General features: G+C 36.9%; 1 pseudogene; it reads left to right on the top strand.

Moving 5' to 3' along the window:
- Positions 1 to 4,750: 4,750 nt before the first annotated feature.
- LOC102819096 lies at positions 4,751 to 5,422 on the top strand (annotated as a pseudogene).
- Positions 5,423 to 9,717: the final 4,295 nt, after the last annotated feature.

Here is a 9,717-nt window from a genome sequence, read left to right as displayed (position 1 = left end):
AAAAAATATATGCAAAGTACAACTCTGTAAAACATTTATGTGCAAATCCAAATAATTGAGTGTTGTTGTTGTTGTTGTTGTTAAGTACTGTGGAGTGGATTCTGCCTCATAGTGACCCTGCACAATGTTTCTGAGGCTGTAAATCTTTAGGGGAGCAGAACGCCTCATCTTTCTTCTGTGGAACTGCTGGTAGTTTTGAACTGTTGACCTTGAGGTTGACAGACCAACTCGTAACCACTACACTACCAGACTACTTATAGTTAATTTGGCATAAATAGCAATCAGTGAACCAATAAAGTATTATAATCAACATAAAATACAAATAAAAAAACATGAAAAATTATTTGATTAATTTTTTTTTCCTATTGTTGTTGTTGTTAAGTGCCATCGAGTCAGTTCCGACCCATAGCGACCCTGTACAGGGTTTCCGAGGGTGTAAATCTTTACGGGAGTAGAAAGCCTCATCTTTCTCCCGCGGAGCGGCTGGTAGTTTCGAACCGCTGACCTTAAGGTTCACAGCCCGATTCGTAACCACTATGCTACCAGAGCTCCTATAGGCGAATAGATAAACATACATTTGTTTTACCTATTATTAACGCAACACACTTTTGAAAGCTTTTGACTTTTTATTTAGATAAGAGTACATGTTATGCCAATACAAACCATAAATTATTCCAATGAATCTTAAAGTCTCTTGAGTGATATTTGTTAATTTCGATATATTTATACTTTATATTTTTTTATCTAAGACAGTTGAATAGAAAGTAATATAATATCTCTAGCTATTTTTAGAAACTGATAAGTACAAATGTAAATCTTGGTGAGCTTCCAAATAATCATGGTGAAAAATCCAACTTTATTTTATCTTTTATTACAAAGGAAGTATAGATTTATATTCTAAGATTTATTAATGTAATTAGCCCATTTTTAGACTTTCTAATCAAAACTAGTACCTTGATTGCACATTTTTTCCTCACAAAATAAGAGCTAATTCTATAGTTTCTGTAATTTAGGAAATTTGATTTCAGGATTATGTATGATTTATCATATTTTAAACTTGTGCATTTCAAGACATTTACCTGGGCTTCTACAAGAACTGTAGGAATGGATATGGAATAATGATGAAAAAAATAAGCAAAAAACTTTATGAATTATTATAATATGGCAGCAAATCTATGAGTAAAGCCACGAATATCTTGTGACTAGCAAAATAGCCTGACATCAGTAATGGGGTACTTGTGTCTATGTTTTGTTAGTTAAGGAAACTTGGTTTAGATCCAGATGATAAAATGTGGGGGTTTTTTTTGTCTTATTTGTTTTGTACTATCAGACTCTTGACCATTTCTAATCACCTAATGTATTTGAATAATTTTATAACAAAATATTTCAGATAGCAGGTTTCTATTTTCCTAAATTTTAGATTGTATCGCTTGTCATACATTTTGATTTTGATGAATATCACTTTTCAGATTCAAGATAAATGAACTTTGTATTTCTTGTATATTTCAGCTCTGTTCTTCAGTGTTTTTCATCATTAAATTTTTATGATTAATCTACTAATTTCTATGTATTGTTTACATTCTTGAGACACTTCAGTGACAAAAATAAATGAAAAGCCACATGATCTTAATTTGTTAGTGTTGCTATAACAGAAGTAGAATAAGTGGGTAACTTTAATAAAAGGGAATTTATGTTCTTACATGTTGTTGTTGTTATTAAGTGCTGTCGAGTCGATTCCAACCGATAGGGACCTTGTATAATGTTTCCAAGGAGCAATTGGTCAGCTAGAACCACCGCCCTTGCAGTTCAAATGACTTTGCAGTCTTGCATATTAGCCCACAGTGCCACACCAGGACTCCATTCTTACAGGTCCTTGTTGTGATGTTGAGTCGATTCCAACCCATAGCAAAACTATGAATGGTTTCTGAGTAGTGGCTGGTGAGCTTCAACCATGACCTTGAAGTTCAAATGGCTTTGCAGTCTGCACATTAACCCACAGTGCCATATTTGTTGTTGTGTTGTTAGGTGTCATTGAGTCGGTACCGAATCATAGCAGAATGAAACACTGCCTGGTCCTGGGCCAACCTCACTATCATTGTCACACTTGAACCCATTGATGCTGTCACTTTGCCATTCCATCTGGTTGGGTCTTCCTCTTATTCTTTGACCCTCCGCCTTACCAAAAATGATATCCTTCTCTAGCAACTGGTCCCTACTGACAATATGTCTGAAGTATGAGAGACAAAGTTTGACCATCCTGGCCTCCAAGGAGCACTCTGGCTGCACTTCTTCCAACACATATATGTTTGTTCTTTTGGCAGCCCATGGCACTTTCACAATTCTCCTCCAACATCGTAACTCAAAGACATCAATTCTTCTACGGTCTTCTTTATTCACTGTCTAGCTTTTGCATGCATATGAGGTTATTGAAAATATCATGGCTTGGATCAGACACACCTTAGTCCTCAAGCTGACATCTTTGTTCTTCAACACTTTGAAAAGGTCTTATGCAGCAGATTTGCCTAATGCAATGCGTCCTTTGACTTCTTGACTGCTGCTTCCATGAGTGTTGATAGTTGATCCAAGAAGAATGAAGTCCTTGACAACTTCAATCTTTGCTCCATTGATAAGAATGTTGTTTATTGGTACAGTGGTGAGGATTTTTGTTTTCTTTACATTGAGATGTAATCCATACCAAAGGCTGTGCTCTTGATCTTCATCAGTAAATGTTTTAAGTCCTCTTCACTTTCAACAACCAAGGTTGTAGCAACTGTATATCGCAGTTGTTCATGAGTCTTCCTCCAATCTTGATGCCATGTTTTTCTTCATATAACCCAGCTTCTTGGATAATTGGCTCAGCATACAGATTGAATAATTATGGTGAAAAAATACAACCTTGTCACACACCATTCTTAATTTTAAAACATTCAGTGTTCCCATGCTCTGTTCAAACAACTGCCTCTTGGTCAGATACAGATTCCTCATGAGCACAATTAAGCGTTCTGAAATATTCATACTTTGCAATGTTGCCCATAGGTTGTCATGATCCACACAATTGAAAGACTTTACATAGTCAATAAAGCACAGGTAAACATCTTTCTGATATTCTCTGCTTTCAGCTAAGATCCTTTAGACATCAGCAATGATATCCCTCATTCCACGGCCTCTTCTGAATCTGGCTTGAACCTCTGGAAGTTCTCTGTCAATGTGTGATTGTAGCCGTTTCTGTATTACCTTTGGCAAAACTTTACTTGCATGGGATATCAAAGAGATTGTCTGATGATTTCTGCATTCCAATTGGTCACCTCTCTTTGGAATGGGCACACATATGGATATCTTCCAATCAGTCAGTCAGATAGTTTTCTTCCAAATTTCTTAGAAGAGATTAATGAGTGCCTCCTGTGCCACCTCACTTTCTTGAAAGATTTCAATTTTTATTCCATCAATTCCTGGTGCCTTGTTCTTTGCCCATTCCTTCAATGCACCTTGGACTTCCTCTTTCAGTATCAAGTGCCACGTTAGGTGACTGGAAATCTGAATTGATAGCACCATCCCATGGTGAAGACTTCCTATATTAGTAAGCTTTTCTCTTCAGTTTCTTTTCTTGGGCTCCTTGACTAGCTTCATGTGTCTTGGCAGTTATCTTTTCTCATATGTGTTTGCTTGCTTCTGTGCCTAATCTTGTCTTTTATATTTCAAAAGTCATTTGATTTTAGATAATCCCTGCATTGATAAAGTCTCATTAGAACAACAAAGATGACATCCAAATGATGTCACGAGTATGTTGTTGTTGTTAAGTCCTTTTGAGTTAGTTTCTACCCATAGTGACCCTGTATCAAGTTTCTGAGGAGCGGCTGGTGAGTTTGAACCACTGACCTTATCGTTCAAACCTACTCAGCAACTTAACACACATATTTCATGGGAACGCAATTCAATCCATAACACCTACCTTTATGAACCTAACATTCTAGGGATCTACCAACTTTTCAAATATCTGAAGATTAGCTGTTATTCTTTCACCCTAGGAGCCCTGATAACATAATGGCTGTGCATTGGGCTCCTTACCATAAAGTGAGCAATTTGAATCCACCAGCTGATGCATGGGAGAAAAATGAAACTTTCTGCTCCCGTAAATATTTACAACCTTATATAGCCTAGGCAGGGTCATTATGAGTCAGAACTGAATGAACAGCACGCCATTCTGTCACTCTAACAATTGATATCTGAGTTACTTCTACGCAAATATGGAAACAGTTATGTAAAATCCATCTGATATTAAAGATACCCAAATTGGCAAAGAAATATTAAAACACTTTTGCCAATGATATGGTCCCATACATAAAAAATTTCTAAGCCATGGCAAGAAAATTAGTGGAACTAATGAAAAGATTTAGTAAAGTGGCACAGTACAAAGTAGGGGTTTTCTCACTTCCTATTCTCAAAGCCTACTACACAACCATGGTGGTCAAATCAGTCAGGTATTGGAACATAAACAAAGACACCAATGGAGAAGAATTGAAAACCCAAAAGTAAATCCAACCACCTCCAGAGAGCAAAGCCTTGATAAAGAGCCAAACACACTAAATGGGAGAGACATAATTCTATAATAAATGGTTCTGGCAAAAAAGGATATTCACTTCTACAAAAATGAAACAGGACCTTAATAGCATCCATATTCATAAATAAACTCAAGATGGATCAAAGATCTAAATATAATACCTAAATATAAAAATTGTCAACCAAAAATAAGATGAACTATGGATTTGGTAATTTATGATCTGGCATGTTGTAGTTGTTATAGGTTGAATTGCATGAAGTTAATTGGAATTAAGGATCCAGCTTCTATTCCTGCAGTTGGATGAAAACTGAAAAAATTGCCTTCTGAGCTGGCCAAATTTGTTACCTAGCTGACATTTTTGAAGATGAAGCAATTGAATGGGTTGTCAAGTATAAACCTTGGTGGATTTATACATATAAAAAATGATGGTTTCTTTGGAAAAGAGCCAGGAAAAGAAAATCATGCTATATTAGTGTCCTTCTCTGATGATGAGAAATATCAGCTATGAAAATTTGTCAAATAATTGTATCTGCTGTATAAGTGAGCTTATCATCAAATGGACTACAGATTGATCAATATCTTTCTGGTTATTGCTATGAAACTAACATCACTGAAAGAGAGAAAAACATTGAAACAGCATAGAATATAAAAAATTTCAGTACAACACTGTGCTGGTTTGAAATATATACAGATGATCAGGAAATCCTGGTATTATTTGGAAGAGGTTTTTTTTGTGATACCCACTTTATCGCAATTTAAAGCTGGTGTAAAAAAGCCTACAGAGATTCTATAAAGATGGTACTACTGAGTAAAAGTGCAGCCCACATTCTAAATGATCTCTGCTTCTCAGAATATTGTGTGTAGATTCAGATAGACAAACCCAGAAAATTGTCAGCTCTTGCAAAAGCCTTAAGGAAGGAATCCCCTACAAAGGCCAACCTGTCATCAGAACTAGAGGAACTAGAGGAAGCATTCTGCTTCATTTCTAGGCAGCAGAAACCTTGCTACAGTCTTGGGCAAGTGATCCAGAGGAATAAGACAGGACCTCATCCATCAGAACCCAAGACTCTAATTCAAAAGACAAGCTCCAAGAGAATAAATCCAAGATACCAGGTTCTTTACAGGGTCTCCTTCTCAAAGAGAGCAATGCCCTGCTCACTGATGGTGATGGGATATGCAGCAACATAACCCTTTTGATGTTCGAGGGGTGTTAGCAGAAACCAATTGCACCTTATTCTTGTTCCTGGAAGGGCTAGGCCTTTCACAGAGGAGCTTGGAGAGTAATTAAAAATGACAGCCCAAACCTGAGGGCTCAGTTTCTGGAAATCACAGCAGTACACAGAATAGAGACATTTTGCACACCAAGTAATTGACTCCCAAGTGGTCTGGTAGCATTGTTAGTTTAAGCATTGGCTTCTAACCAAAAAGTCAGTGGTTGAAATCCATTACCACTCCAAGGAAGAAAGAGGACCAATTTATTTATAAGAAGATTTTCAGTCTCAGAAACCCTATCGAACAGTGCTGCTCTGTCTTACAGAGTAACTCTGGGTTGAAATTAACTGGATGATAGTGGATTCTGATCTTATTTATTGTCACGAATTATGTCAGATTTGATTACATCTGTAAATTAGGATTCCTCATTTTAATTCTGTACCATATATATAAATATATTATATACAACATTGATTTGCAATGAGCTGTCTATTCCAAAGAGTCCTGGTAGTGTGTTGTTGTTGTTGTTAGGTGACAATGAGTTGGTATTGACTCATAGCGACCCTATGTACAGAAGAAAAAAATCACTGCCAGTCCTGGGCCAACCTCACAATTGTTTCCACACTTGAGCCCATTGATGTTGCCACTTTGCCAATCCATTTTTCTGGGGTTCTTCCTCTTTTTATCTGACCCTCCACCTTACCAAATGTGATATCCTTCTCTAGCGACTGGTCCCTCCTGACAATATGTCCAAAGTATGAGAGATGAAGTTTAGACATCTTGGTCTCCAAAAATCACTCTGGCTGCATTTCTTCCAACACAAATCTGTTTGTTCTTTTGGAAGCCCATGGCACTTTCAATATTCTCTTCCAACTCCATAACTCAAATGCATCAATTCTTCTATGGTCTTCCTTATTCACTGTCCAAACTTTGCACATATATGAAGCATTGAAAATACCATGGCTTGGGTTAGGCGCACCTTAGTCCTCAGGCTGATATCTTTTCTCTTCAACACTTTAAAAAGGTCTTGTGCAGCAGATTTACCTAATGCAATATGTCATTTGATTTCTTGACTGCTGCTTCCATGAGTGTTGATAGTTGATCCAAGAAGAATGAAGTCCTTGTCAGCATCAGTCTTTTCTCCGTTGAAAGAATGTTGTTTATTGGTGCAGTGGTGAGGTGTTTTTTTTTTTTTTTTCTTTACCTTGAGATGTAATCCATACCAAAGGCTGTGCTCTTTGATCTTCATCAGTAAGTATTTTAAGTCCTCCTCACTTTCAGCAAGCAAGGTTGTATCATCTGCATATCACATGTTGTTAATGAGTCTACCTCCAATCCTGATGCCATGTTTTTCTTCATATAACCCAGCTTCTCTGATTATTGGTTCAGCATACAGGTTGAATATGTATGGTGAAAGACCACAACCCTGTCGCTCACCTTTTGTAATTTTAAACCATTCAGTGTTCCAATGTTCTGTTCAAACAACCGCCTCTTGGTTCATGTACAGATTTCTCATGAGCCCAATTAATTGTTCTGGAATACTAATACTTCACAATGTTGTCCATAATGTAGTGAGTTACAAATTGGGCTCCAAACCACAAGGTTAGCAATTCAAAACTGCGAGTCACTAAGCAGGAAGCAGATGAGGTTTTCTGTTCTCATAAAAATTTATAACCACAGAAACCATTTTGATGACCAAAGCATGTGAGCAGAAACCACTTGTCCCATTTCCCTGTCCAAGAGAGGCTGGTTCTTTCATAAAGGAGCTTGGAAAGCAATTGACAATTACAGGCCAGGCTCCAAACCTGAGGGCTCAAAAATAACAGGCCAGGCTCCAAACCTGCTGGAAACCACAACAGTACACAGGAGAGAGTAGACTTGCAGAGCAAATAATTTACTCCAAAGATTTCTGGTGGCATCAGAACTGACTCAATAGCCCATAAACAACCAACTATGTATATAGACACAGGGTGGAGAAACCAGCTGAGTTTTAGCAACAGTGTTGGCTAATAGACAAAATTTGAAAGTGAGATAATCAGAACAGAAAAAATAGCCATACTTTAACTGAAGAAAAAAACACACAGCAAAAAAACACCAATTCACGCTCACCCTGACACACACACACACACACACACACACACACAATTCACCCACTAAGCCATACAATTTGATCAGAACTAATCACATGAAAATGAAATGGAAAGCAGAGAAAACTTGTACAAGCAGAAGCAAGGATGGTAAGACTTCAAGGTTTCATATTACTTACTTTGGTTCAAGGTTTCATATTACTTACTTTGGACTTGTCAGAGGAAGGAACCAATCACTGGAGAAAAACATGTTTTGTAAATCAGATGAGATGAAGTGACATTATTACTGTAACAATGGGCTCAAGCAAATCAATATTTGTGAAGATGGAGAAAGAAATGTACCGTTTTGTTTGATATAAATAAGGTCTATGTGAGTGGGGCCCTACTCCATGGTACCTAATAAAAAAATTAACATGCATTCATTTGATGCTTTGGATCTAGGGCACATTTTAAGTTAAATATACTAGTAAGCCAAAATTTTCTTAAACTATGGTCCAACTTTCTACTCTACTCAAGCAATGATAATACTAAAAGATGAGGTGCACAGTGGTGCCAACAAAGAGACTGGGTATTGAGTAATCAGATAAAAAATCAAACTTCCTAAAGTTGTGTCTCAGAAATAACTGTAAAATCTGTCCTTCTCCTTAATTAGATAGGGAAGTGGCAGGGCTCTCTGGAAGCAGTCAGTACTTAAACGTAAAAACTGGAGCCAGACTCTCCAGTTACCATATTCTCCATATACTTTGGCATATAACAAATTGAACATTTTACTTTTATTTTAACTGTGAAAATGTAAATACTCTTTCAAAAGATGGTAAAAAGTTTGTTTTGTTTTAAGTTCTTACTAGTAGAACTCAATTCACTGGAAAATTGATTATATACATACATTGTTGTTAAGTGTCTTTGAATGTAGCTCTCTTTTTGTTAAGTGACACTGAGTCAGTTCCAAAACATAGAAAAACTATATAGGGTTTATGAGGAATAGCTAGTGTTGTTAAACAATGGACTTTGCATTTAGAAGTCCAGGGCTTATGCTACATTGTCATACCACAACTCTATTTACATATGTATATTTTGTTATTGTTTTTGGGTGCTGCTCAGGTGGTACCAAATCATAGCTACCTTATACATAATGGAATGAAACACAGCCTGTCCTGCGCCAACCTCACAATAAATGCTACTCTTGATCTCATTGCTGCTGTCACTGTACCAATCCATCTCATTGTGTGTGTGTGTGGCGGGGGGGGGATCTTTCTTTTTTAACTGACCCTCCACTTTACAAAGCATGGTGTCCTTCTAACAGAGACTGGTCCCTTCTTCTAATATGTCCAAAGTATTATGGAACAAGTCTCACCATTTTAGCTTCTAAGAAGCATTCTGGCTGTACTTCTAGCAACACAGATCTGTTTGTTTTTGGCAGTTCATAGTACTTTTAATATTCTGCTTCAGCACCATAAATCAAAAACATCAGTTCTTCTAAGGTCTTCTTCATTGATTGTCTAATTTCCACATGCATATGAGGTTATTGAAAATGCTGTGGCTTGAGTCACAAGCACCATAGTTCTCAAACTGAAATATTTGCTGTTGAATGCTTTAAAGAGGTGTTGTGCAGCAGATTAGCTTAATGAAATATGCCATTTGATTTCTTGACTACTGCTTCTATAAGTGTTGATGGTTGATTAAAGCAAAATGAAGTCTTAAAAAAAAATTCAATCTTTTGTCCATTTATCTTGATGTCATTTGCTGGTCCAATGATAGGATTTTGGTTTTATTTACAAATAGGTGCAATCCATACTGAAGGCTGTAGGTTTTGTAGTTTAAGTCCTCTTAGCTTTCAGCAAGCAAGGTTGTATCATCTGC

The sequence above is a fragment of the Chrysochloris asiatica genome, unplaced genomic scaffold (assembly GCF_000296735.1).
Source record: "Chrysochloris asiatica unplaced genomic scaffold, ChrAsi1.0 scaffold00298, whole genome shotgun sequence".
NCBI classification, from domain to species: domain Eukaryota; kingdom Metazoa; phylum Chordata; class Mammalia; order Afrosoricida; family Chrysochloridae; genus Chrysochloris; species Chrysochloris asiatica.
The sequence above is the reverse complement of the archived record's forward strand: the minus strand, read 5'-3'. Positions and strand labels throughout refer to the sequence as shown.